This window comes from Haliaeetus leucocephalus, unplaced genomic scaffold, assembly GCF_000737465.1.
Source record: "Haliaeetus leucocephalus isolate CR32 unplaced genomic scaffold, Haliaeetus_leucocephalus-4.0 Scaffold251, whole genome shotgun sequence".
Classification (NCBI taxonomy): domain Eukaryota; kingdom Metazoa; phylum Chordata; class Aves; order Accipitriformes; family Accipitridae; genus Haliaeetus; species Haliaeetus leucocephalus.
This window is the reverse complement of record NW_010972687.1, coordinates 11,103,672-11,116,908: the sequence shown is the minus strand read 5'-3', so window position 1 is coordinate 11,116,908 and position 13,237 is coordinate 11,103,672.

The following is a 13,237-nucleotide window of genomic DNA, read 5'->3' as shown; positions in this document are numbered from 1 at the left end:
GTACAGGAAGACTTGAGGAGCAGTGGAGTGCTGCGTGTGGCCCATGTCTTGACCCAATGTGGACCTAGGACTCCTATGGACCTGAACTATTTCTGATTCCCAACAATATCTCATATTGCAGCACCTGTGAACAAATTCATTTCATTTTCCTCTTTGCTTGTGGAAAGGTGACTTTAAACACTGTAAATCAGTACCCAGACAAGTATCCTTTCCCTTTCAAATAAATAGGGCTGTGTACTCAGGTCAATTTGTAAGACCACACTACAGAACACTATGTGGTGAAAAATGCCAGAGATGACACCAAAAATATTTACGAGGGAAACTGTGAGAGTGTAACAAGCACCAAGTACTCATGGTGCATTGAAGTTGATGCTTTACACCTATTCCAGACTACTGCTAGTTCTTGCCTTCTGTAAGGCTTGCGTTCATTAAAATATAAAAGCATCTGATACCTAGTACTTACATAAAACCCGCTCATAATTTGCTAGTTCTGTAGGAGTCACTGTATGCTGTGCTGCAGGATCAGGCCTATCTGAATTGTACCTATTAATTACACTGCCTACCAGGAAAGCAGGAGGTACACAAAGCTGAGTTAATAGGTTTCATCCACCATAAAGTCCTTATGGCAGGGCAGTATTGGTTTCAGGGGTATATTTTTAGATAAACTACAACCCCACACGAACATGGTAAAAGGTTGCTGCAGTGGATACTGACTAAATCTGTTTCTAGAAATGAGCAGATTATATAATTTTTAGAACATCAGAGTAAATATTATTTTCTTGTCCAACTAAAGTAAAGTTCTGATTTCATTAGCTGGAAAAAAACCAGAACAGATGCTGGGGTTTTTTTCTGGTGAAAAGCTAAATGGGCTTTACAGCAGTTAACCAGAAGTGAGCAGCTCGCTCCAAAACCACACTAGGAGTGCAGCATTGTACACATTTTAGCAGGGTTGTATGTATTTCACCAATCTTCTGCTTTACATGCTCACGTGTGAAGCGAGCAAGATGCTGCTGCAAGGAACTTATTCTTGAAACTTGCTCTCTAGCATGCATGCAAAACTACAGCAGCTGGACAGACATCCACAAATCCCCCAGAGATAACTCATAGCCTCAGGCAATTGCCCTAATTTTGCAAGCTGAAATCTGGCAACATAGCAGGCTGCTGCTGCTGCTAAAATAATTACTGGAGCTGAATAGCGTAGATGCATTTTCAAGCCAAACCTTTTGGACACATTAACACTTCAAGAGAAAACCCAAACAGACATTTAACATTGATTTTAACAGTGTTTTGTAATTCTTTTAAAATGCATATACCTGTTAAGTTATTTATGTGTTGCAGAGAAGAACCAAATGCTTGCAAATACCTGAGCCTTTTGTGTTCAGAATTAGGGCTTTTAGAAAACATTTAAAGGCCTTTCCTCCCAGGTGTTTGATGTAAGCCAACGGCTGGACCCAGAAAGTGTGCCATGAACTTTAATGGAGTAGAAGATGAATGTAAGAGATTGCCCATGTAGTTTAAACTACCAGATTAGAGCTTCAGCAAGTGCTAGGGAACCCATTAGAATTCAGTTGTTGGTATGAGAAATCAAGACTTCGTAAAAACACCATTCCTATCAACATGCGAAATAATACTGCGTTTACCTATATGTATTGGTTTTGTGTGGCAAGGTTTTGGTAGTGGGGGGGGGTTACAGGGGTGGCTTCTGTAAGAAGCTGCTGGAAGCTTCCCCTGTGTTCGAGAGCGAGCGAGCCCATACCAGCTGGCTCTAAGACGGACCCGCCACCGGCCAAGGCCGAGCCAATCAGCGATAGTGGTAACGCCTTTGTGATAACATTTTTTAAGAAGGAAAAAAAGTTGGGAGAGTGAGAAACAGCCGCCAGAGAGAGGAGTGAGAACATGTAAGAGAAACAAGCCTGCGGACACCAAGGTCAGTGAAGAAGGAGGGGGAGGAGATGCTCCAGGCGCCAGAGCGAAGATTCCCCTGCAGCCTGTGGTGAAGACCCTGGTGAGGCAGGCTGTCCCCCTGCAGTCCAGAGAGGCCCACAGTGGAGCAGATATCCACCTGCAGCCCATGGAGGACTCCACGCTGGAGCAGGTGGGTTCCCAAAGGAGGTTGTGACCCCGTGGGAACCCCGCGCTGGAGCAGGCTCCTGGCAGGACCTGCGGATCTGTGGAGAGATGAGCCCACGGAGCAGGTTTTCTGGCAGGACTTGTGACCCTGTGGGGGACCCACGCTGGAGCACTGTGCTCCTGAAGGACTGCACACCGTGGAAAGGACCCATGCTGGAGCAGTTTATGAAGAACTGTAGCCCGTGGGAATGGCCCACGTTGGAGAAGTTCGTGGAGGACTGTGTCCCGTGGGTGGGACCCCACGCTGGAGCAGGGGAAGAGTGTGATGAGCCCTCCCCCTGAGGAGGTGAAGCGGCAGAAAATAACGTGTGATGACCGTAAACCCCATCCCTGTCCCCCTGTGCCTCTGGGGGGGCTTGGTGGAGAACTCCGGGAGTGAAGTTGTGCCCGGGAAGAAGGGAGGGGTGGAGGGAAGGTGTCCTGAGATTTCGTTTGGTTTCTCATTACCTTACTCTGGTTGATTTGTAATAAATTGAGCTAATTTTCCCTAAGCTGAGTCTGTTTTGCCCGTGGTGGTAATTAGTGAATGATCTCTCCTGTCCTTATCTCGACCTGCAAGCTTTTTGTTATATTTTTCTCTCCCCTGTCCATCTGAGGATGGGGGAGTGATAGAATTGCTTTGGTGGGCACCTGGCATCCAGCCAGGGTCAACCCATCACACTATAATATATGAACCATTCTGCAAAACTGACAACTGTTGGAGGCAATGTCTACTACAATGACACTACTTTGTAAAGGGTGCGTATGATATAAACATGAGCAGTTTTTTAGGTTTAGAGTAACCATAGCGGTCCCAAATTTTTTGCTGTAGTGAGCTCTACCTCTATTCTTTGTATGATATGGGAAAGGGGGACTGCTCTTTGTTACATATGTTTATTAATTCATCTTTGGCCAACCTTGGCAGTTGTAGAAAAACAACGGGAGGTGACAGTAGCAACAGGGGATCTGTGCAGCTCTCCTACATCGGAAGGCTAGTGACTTGCAGGGGAAGAAAGATGTTGCTGTCTACTAGAGGGGAGGGCTCTGTCTGTACCCTCTCTCTTATCCCAATGTGGAAGGGATAGTACTTCCTCTGGTTACACCTTCCCACACACCTTCTGAACTTTGGCTTCAGAGGCTTTATAGGCCTCATCATGCTATCCTGTTTTTCAATTCCTCTCTCCAGTTCAAGTGATAGCCTGTGCTTTTATTCTAATCTGCCATTCACAACAATGCTGACCACTATGGAATGGCAGCTACATGAAAAAAAAGACTAGGAAAATTCTTGTTACTGGTTTTTGCTTTCCTCACCCTTCTCCACTTGAAAAGAAATATAATTGTGATATTAAATGTAGGGGAGCATGCTCTCAATTGCCAAAAGCCAAGAAAATTACAGTTAGTGCTGAGATGTTCTTGCTTTTCATAGCTTACCTTGCAGGACATAAATAGTCCTTTTTGATATAGCTGTACTCTCCAACAAATTTCTAATATCACTGGCAGTAAACTCCATTCATCATTTTGACTCAACCCTGAGTTGCACTCTTCCTCTTTCCAAGTCAAAAGCATACTTTATGTATGGAGGCTCTCCTAAGAAGTCCACTGATTTTTACTGCAATGCCTAGGCACCCGAACCATGATTTATGGCTTTAAAGGACACGCAGCCCATGAAAACCACAGCCTAGCCTTTGCTCTGGACCTAGAAAAAAAAGAATTGGTTTTTTTTATTCTGTGCAAGTACTCCAGCTAGAGCTCTGACTTTTGCAAAGGGATGTTTGGAGATAATGTCCTTCTATACTACAGAGTAAACAACATGACATCACTATCACCATGAAAAATCTCAAATACCAAAAGGATTCTTTCAGAGCTACCTTGTCTGAATATACCTCATAAATAAGCTCAGTAGGGCAACAATCCATTTGTTGGTTTTTTGTTGTTTTTTTTTTTCTCATATGGCTCAGAAAATTAAGTTAGAGATGAGGAAAAAAGGAGTAGTGGGCAACTCCAGACTACAATTCAGCACTTAAATTAAATTAAATGAAGTTAAAGAATTAAAAACAAATAAGAAAGGCTCATCTACTAATGAGCATCTGCCTATTTTGTATGAGAAGTCATGCGTCTGGAAAAAATAGCACAGAAGTTGTCGAGATTTATGTGCAAATACCTCAGATATGCTTTTCATTTTTTTTATGTTGAAGGCTGCAATTATGCAAGAATGTAATTGGCCACTATAATTCCCCTGATGGCAATGGACTAAGCTCTGTGTCAACAGTTTCAAACCTTGCTTAGATATCCCCTGAGAGGAAGCATGTATGTGCCAGCCCTGTATACATGTTAGGTTTATTTCCATTTTTTGACAAGGCATTAGCAAATATATAACAGATCAGTTTCAGGGATGTGATTGGTTTTCATCACTAAAAGTTTAAGCCCCAGTATGGCTACTGCGTCTTCTATTTCATAATCAGAAAGCAGAGTAAGCAGTACAGCAGTACAGAGAATTTTTAGATAAGCTCCAGTTAATCTTACCCTGTTCTTCTAACTAATCTGCTAAACACAGAAACTGAAAACAAAGCAAGTACCAATATTCAGAGAGCTTCTTGCACAAAAGCCAAATAATCAGTCATCTACACACTTCTGGCGCTAGTTTCCCCACTATCTTTAGAATCAGAAAAATCCAAGTGGAACATATCCAAAAATAAAACTACATTCATCCCACCCAGAGATGGATCTGTCTCCACAACAGCAGCCTGTCTGACTGCTGCTGGGAGTACTTGGTAAATCTTACCCAGGAACTTAGAAAGAAGTCCCTTGTGTTAAACAGCACTTTCATATATAGCTGAAAGTTGAATTAATTAAACTTCACAGAGGAAATTGTAAAGGAAGAAAAATACTAAATGTAGATTAATACTGAAAGAGAACGAAAGGAAAACAAATACAGATGCTCACCCTGGAGCCTCTTCATCCCTTCATTCCACTATCAGAAGGGATTAAGACCCAAAAGCCACCTAGCCATTTGCATGAGATAATGCCATCCCATAAAAACTCACAGTAAATTAACAGGTGTGTTCTATTTCCACAGCTTACCTAGCAAGTAAGACAATTACTTACAGAAAAATGCTGTGCACATTTTACTGGTCCAAATCAAGATTTGCTGTCAAAAACTGTGGCTCTATATGCATACACAAAAAACTTCTGCAGACAAACCCTTAGTATCTTGGGAGGCTGGGGGAAGGAAAGGCATCTTCTGCTTGATCTGCACTGTCTGTAGCAAGGCAGCAACGTGAACAAATGCTGCGGAGGTGTTCTGCATCCCTCTCAACTCAGCAAGGCAAGAGAATGTAAAATCTATCCTCAAGCATGGCATGTTCTGCAGCAGCTGTTCTAGCGTTCCCAGGCTTGCAAGATCAAACATTTTTACTGTAGTAACTGATAACTTGTGGATTGACAAAGAGAAATATATCCACAGTGAGAGAAACAATAATGACGTGAATTGAAAACACATTAGAAAATGGAAGCTTCTTGGTTCCAACAGTTGTCTGTCAGGCTTGTAAAATGTCATCACAAATGTTTCTTATTTGAAACAACAAAAAAGGTATCTGGATTAATTTACCTTTTCTCAAATAATATAGTGATTGTATTTTCCATTTAACTACAGCTGGCAAAATATCTTGCAACTTACTACAACAGCCAATTGAACTCTTTCTCAGACTAAAAAATTAACTTAATTAATTTTGATCATTTTTTGAATTATCCAAAGGGACCATTCCAAATAAAAACATACTTACCTGTGAAAGTTCAGGGTTAGAAAATAAGAAATTACTGAGGCAGCGAAACTAAAGTTCATGTTGGTAACAGAAATGCCAACAGATTTCTAACAGGTTCAATGAGTTCTAAAATCATGAAATGGCATTTGTAAATCCGTGGTAATTAACAGTAAGTTATCCAGTCTCAGTGTTAAAATGATTCATTCTATCAGCTCTAACAGGCATAAGAGGCAAAAAGGCAAAACCTAAATTTGTCACCAGTGTAAAAGGAATGCTACCTCTGAAATTACTTCCAGACCTTCACAGTCAGCATTTATGTAGCAGACTTCAACTTAGATTTCAGTATTAAAACATGACAGCACATGACAAAGAGCAGAGCAGTTAGTGTTGTACAATCCTACTCAGGCAAAGTAAAAGAAACTAAATGACCTGCCAAAGTCAGAAAGGAAGAAGGCAGACAGGTCAGCAGCAGCACCCTCCCAACCTAAATCATACCCTGGTATCTGCAATAAAAGGAAAGGCAACACCTTTCCTTACTTTATTAGACAGAAGCCTCTTTTTTCCTAGTAGGTTATTTATACTAGCAATAACTTCTAATGACTGCAGCATCAAATTCATTTCCAAAACCAAGGAGGGTATTAAAATACAAGTTTATTTTATTCAAGTCCTCAAAGTCAAGCTTGAAGCTCAGCGATGGATTTTAGATTAATTTTGTTCCAACTTTCTGCCCTGATGCCTGCAGTCTTTCAGTGAAAACAAAGAGGAAAAAAAAGAAAAAGCCTTGGTAAAGAATTAATATTTCATATGAGAAAGAGAAATGAAAGATAATCATCTTACAAAGAGGTAGCACTCAAGGATATGCTATAAAATAGTCTTTTTAAACATCAGCCATGAGATTTTGTTTACAACAGGCTTCCTCCCTAGTGCCTCACAATCTGTTTGAAATACTATAAAAGCCAAAATTCTTTTGATAAGTGGATAATTCATGGAATAGATTAAGGCTTTCCTAAGAGGTTGAAAATTCCTCTAAATAACAAAGACATGCTTTTGTTCAAAATAGAATTATTTTTTTAAGGAGATGTCTCCAAGGGCCAGCCACATCTTTCGAATATTTTTTCAGTAGTGAGACGGGGGAGACCTGATAGCGTATTGGCATCCAGGAGCACAGCTTGTCAAACAGAAGCAAAAGCAGTTGACACACGCCCTGAATATTATATATTCTGTGGGCCACTGAAAGAAAGAATAAAAGCTTCTTACATGAGTATAAGGGTATGACTAAATCAAGACTGAAAGGAAAAAAAAATCCCCTATGTGGGATGATTTTTCACCACAAAGTCCTAAGAAATCGCTTCTACAGAATTTTCTGACTTCTCTTGTCCCACGTCCCAGGCTGTTATTCTGGTGCTATCTGGAACACGAGTCCAGACTACCAGAATTTTGGAAGAGCCTTCATCCCACTTATTACTCTGTAAATTTGAGCATAACATTTAACTGCAGAAGTTAATTTCTTGGCGTTCCAATTACTGGCGCATACAGGCCTCTTGGCCTGGAACCTAATCAATCCATCCTACGTGCATCCCTTTTTTAAAATCTAAAGAAATGAGAAAAAAAAAAAAATGCCCTGAAGGCACAGGTGAAAGCTGAAGATTTCAAAATGAAAACATTGATTTTCTAATTCGTGTTTCTCATGTTTTCCGGGACAAATTCTATCCCCATATTCCTGCTGCCTTTATTTGCTGATGAAATGGAGACTGCAGAGCAATGCTGAAAATTATAGTGCAGAACAACTTCAAACAAATCCTTTCAGAAAAATAAAATAGAAATAATTCCTCTACTAGTTAAAAGTAATTGCTCCAAGGCTTAGATTTTGCCAGCTGCCATCATATTTGGTATTCTATGAAAAGAATTTCTAAATTTCCCCTTAAAAATTAACTAAAATTGTGAAATGAATAAATCACTGTGAGGAAGTGGGGCAGCATCTAGTCCTATATTTGCCAAGGTAATCTTGTGCTTCTGGATACATGTACACAGCAACAGGAGTGAGGGTTTCTACCTTTGTTTCTGAAAAGCTAAAGTCATTAAATTTCAGCTAAGTTTTTTTTTCAGGCTATTTCATGTAGTGCTATGCTTCTTTGAATACTGATCACAACAGACTGAGCATGTTTTACAAACATGTAAGTTAAGGAAGCACTTATCTCTCATATGGGAACACTAGGCATCCTATTTGAACAAATAAATTTCCACATGGAGGGAAACTGGAGCTCAGGAATCATTATTCGAAGTCTGACATATCTTTTCATCATGATCCACTGCTGTGAGATCAGTGTCAGGACCAGGGCCACCATTTTTCCAGAAGTCAAGGAAGAAACCCAGAGCTAGTCGGATGCTGTCCCTCAGCACTGCTCTGCAGCCTTCCCTCCCCTCGGAAGTACAGCTGTCCTGGCTCAGGTGGGACTTCTGCACAGCAGAAATCCATGCAGCTCTCTGCACCATTATTTGCTGATGAGAAAATCCACTACAAGTAACAGGGATGCCTTAAGGAAAAACAGTTTCTAGTAGCTCCTACAAGAGTCTGCTCACTTCACTTGGCCCTTTCGCACAGCTCACTGCTGCCAGAGTATCTCCTGAGTGGTTTCTGTATAAAGGAGCATCTGTGGTACAAACTGGTCTGCAACTCTTCTTCACCAAGCACCTTCCTTTGCTTATTACCACATTGGTTTTTTAGCACTTCACCAATCCATTTCTCATATTGGGGTTTGTTTTTATGAAGAGGTTTTTGGCTGGTTGGTTTTGTTTTAGCGTTTTCTGGCTGAAAGTCTGTTTCTGGACATGTATCAGAGTTAATGAAAAGTACTCTTAAAACCCACAGAAGGTGAAGATCCCCTATACCCATAGTTGATTTCCCTGTCCTGCCAGCCAAAGTATATTACTCTGCTTTCTTCTGGAGGGAAAGCATGTGGCAATAAAGAGAAAAGAGGTTCTGACTATGAAGAAATCTGGAGGCTAGGAGCTACCAATGACAGAATCATCCTGAGACAAGGGAAGCATCATATGAGCCATAACACTGGAGTGGCAAGTGCCACCATCCATAACACATATGATATTTTGTTCCTTCATTCACACTATTTTGCTCAATAGATCCTGTGTATCAAACCAAGTGGGGGAAAGATAAACATATTTACAGTTCAGCGTGGTACTAACATTGTGGTTTCTGGAAGAGTCTCTCACTGTCTGAAAGTCCGTGAGGAAGTTTACTGCAGATACACTTTGAAGTTCTCAGGTTTATTATTTTAAAATACTTCTATTATATTAAATTAATTTTATCAGTGTTACTCATCTGATTACAGTTACACTAATGAGCTGCAAAGCTACTGAACTCTTAGACAGAACTTCATAAATACAAGAATTAATTTTCCAGAAGAGAAAAATGTTTGAACGTGTGGCTAATCAGAAATATTGAATGCTAACCTAACCTCTCTGACTTCAGTACCAGGACAATTAGGCCACAGTGAACACTTTGGACAACTTCTCCTGAAGTACACTGTATATATTCATGACACTAAACCCCAAAGCACTTAAACACAAAAGGAAGGAGAACGCAAGGAAATCAAATTTCATGCACAGCTTCACACTGTGGTTTTTTTATTATTGTGCAAATTTCTTTGTGCCCTTTGGCATGAAGGATGTAAATGTGCCCTATTTGTTATAAATTCCCCCATGAAATCACTGATCAGTCTATGTCTCTGATCAAAATGAAGACACCTCTGAGAAATTCCAGTTTAGTATGCCAGGGTGAGGAGGAGACAGGCAGCAAGAGAGTGTCATCATCAACAGAAACACACAACAAATAGACTTGTTCTTCCCTCCTCCTCTTATTCCCTCCCGCACTGGTCAGGCCGCCAGCTCCAAACCCAGACTTCTGCCTCATCACTAGGAAAAATCAGCTGCAGTTTATGGATTAGGCTACCAGGAGCATCTGTCACAGTGGTGTTCCTGGACACGGGCTGCAGAAGAATAAGTACGGACAGATGAGGTATGTACAGAATAATAATTGTGGCCTTGCCTTGCAAGAAGCACCTGGAGACACTATGGTATTGTATAGCAGCTCCTGTGAATGAATGGTGGGTTTTCTTTTCTTCACAGACACATCTGAGGACAGGACAGCACAGTTCTTGCATCCTACTAGTTTTCCCATGTGCCCGAGCCCCATGTACTCCATCTGGGGGACAGGAGGGGCCAGGTCTCTGTTACATAAGCCCCCCTAGATCCAGAATGGTTTCTGGACTGAGTTGTGACCCCTTTCCAAGGCAGAATATGGAGAAAGGCACTGCAGAAAAGCTCCTAGTCCAGCTCGGCTGCGAGATGCTGAAGCAGAGAGGAGGCTCAGTGAGGCAGTGCTGCAGCCACCAGCTAGCTGCCTCTGCAAAACCTGGAGCGGGGCTGCTGCAGCTGAGCAGCTCAAAGCCCTCAAGGGCTTTGAAGGCTACCCCTCAAAGGCAGCTTCGGAGGGAGAGGCCCCCACTTCTGGTATGTTGCTTCACCATCTGGCCAAACAGTTTGCACCTCTCTGTACATGCTCATCCTCCTGCAGCTGGGTTCCCAGCCTTGTCTGCAGGAGCACTTCTCTTGGGCTAGCTTCAAAAGTAAGTCATGGGATACCAATGCCTGATTTTTCCTCTTCTCTGTAAATGCGCTTATTATACGTATGTGTTTTAACCTGAGAAGATCTCCTGTGGCCTTTTACATTGCCCCAGGTCTGGTGGAGCCAGCTTGGCTGGTGAGGCAGGGAGCAGAGGAGTTCCTGGCAGGGACTGCCTGGGGTAGAAAACCTTCATACTGCAAACTGCTCCTCTTCCTCACGTGCAACAGCTTGCCAAGATGGGGGGATGCACTGGGACATATGTTTGGAGGGGCAGAGGGATGTGCTGCGAGGACTGCCCAGGAGGAATGGCATTCAGCAATGGAGGGCACCATGGGCATTGGGAGGCCATGGGGTGCAGCTTGCCCACAGTACACAGGCTGCAGGCGCCATGGGGAGGTGGCTTTTGTCCTGCTGCCACCCCATGGCAAGGTGGCTAGAGTCCACAGCTACCTTAAAGCCTCTGAGCAGTTGTGGCTGCCCAAGAAAGGGATGAGTTGATGCAAGCAAGGGAAAGACATTCAGGGCTGTTTGTAACAGTGGGATCAGGGCTATACCCGTGTCTGTACAGCTGAGAGCACCATACATGCTGGGAGGGGATTAATTTCTCTCTCAGCATAAAGCAAAGCAACCATGCATTGGGTCTGATTTATGCCAAGACACCTGCATTCCTACAGATTCTTCCTGATAGCTGGAAACAACCAGCACCATGATGCATGTTAGTGAGCACAAGGGTCATTACCTTCTGCTTTCATCAAGCAGTAAAACACTCACAAATGTTACATTCTGATTTACAGAATCCAAACTAGATTACTTTTTAACAGCTGTACCAGAGACATTCTACATTAAAGCAACAACAGAAAACAGGCACTACACTTACCTAAAAGAACTCTCTAAATGACATGTATTATTGGGCTTATGTATTATTATTGCTATTCATAATTAATGGAAATGTAACATTTTTCACTAATGGAAAACAATGACTGAAAAGAGCGCTTTGATTACATTATGTTTATTACCCATCTTACGAACTAAAAAAGCACTTAACCTGTAATTAAGGTTACACAATAAAAGCTTTGTAAATATTGCAGTTGCAAAGTGTCCTCTCAATATCACATACTACAATCAGGCAAAAATATTTGCTGTAAGGAATGTCTCTTTGAAATGATAAAATTTTTTTTCTGAAGGGAAAAAAAGAAGAAAAAGAAAAACCTTGAATGCAGCACTGCCTTGTTTCTCCACAGCCTTCAGACTTGCTTGGCAGACACTGCATGCTTAATCAACACTGCATGTGAGCAGTAACAAAAAAAATAATCTGGGGTGGTCTGAAACTTCTCTCACTGTTGAGGATCCAAGGAATGGAACCAAATGGGAGAAAAAAAAAATCTGATGGGCAGAAATTGTTTGCAGAAAGAAAATCCAAACATTTCTGCCTGGGAGCTGCCCTGTGTACAGCAAAGTCGGTAAGGGTGCTTGGTCTGTGCTGTACAGAGGGTACTCACATTTGATTTTGCCCAATTTATGTTCACCTTTTTTCCCCTTGGGCATAACACATTCACTTAATCCTGACTTTCAGGCTTCATGCAAAACAGGTGGATGCTAGTATGATATAGAAAGCAGAGAGGATGCGTGCAAATCCTTTGCTTCCTATGCCCTCTGAACAGGGCCATGCCTGACCCCACAGGCACAAAACTGTTACCCTGCCAGTACCACTAGAACAGTCATATTTCACAAAAAGTGCTATGTATTCCTATCTTGTTACCTGCTGTCATGGTTTAACCCCAGCCAGCAGCTAAGCACCACACAGCCACTCACTCACTTCCCCCTCCCACCAATTGGGATGGGGGAAAGAATTAGAAAAAAAAAAGTAAAACTCATGGGTTGAGATAAGAACAGTTTAAAAGAGCTGAAAGGAAGAAAACAGTAGTAATGATAATAGTGACAATAATAAAATGACAATAATATTTATAAAAGGATTGGAATATACAAAACAAATGAGGCACATTGCAATTGCTCACCACTCACTGACCAGTGCCCAGTTAGCTCCTGAGAGGCGATCCCCCTCAGGCCAAATTTCCGCAGGTTATATACTAGGCTTGATGTCACATGGTCTGAAATACCCCTTTGGCCAGTTTGGGTCAGCTGCCCTGGCTGTGTCCCCTCCCAACTTCTTGTGCCCCTCCAGCCTTCTTGCTGGCTGGACATGAGAAGCTGAAAAATCCTTGACTTAGTATAAATGCTACTTGGCAACAACTGAAAACATCAGTGTGTTATCAACACTATTCTCATACTAAAACCAAGACATAACACTATACCAGCTACTAGAAAGACAATTAACTCTATCCCAGCCAAAACCAGGACATCTGCCTAAATAAGTGCTAAGAGTGTTTCTCATTTCGTGATACTTGGCAACACAGTTTGATCTTAGAAAACTTTATATTTCAGTTTCAAAAAGAGGAAAGAAGACCAAGGGATAAAAATAAACCTCCGGTTACTTGCAAGTTCTTTGCATCATTTCAAAAAACCTTCTCAAACTCAAAAGCAATAAAATTTTTCTTAGGAGTAATGAGTATCAAAGCCTTAGGCTCAAATATTTAATCAGTGTACTCCAAACAATCCTCTAGTGATGATTCACCTTCAAGGCATGTGGAATTATTTACAATTACACATAAAACTGTAAAACAAAACCTTTTAAAAGTAATTATCACCCTTTTTTTTTTAGTATTTT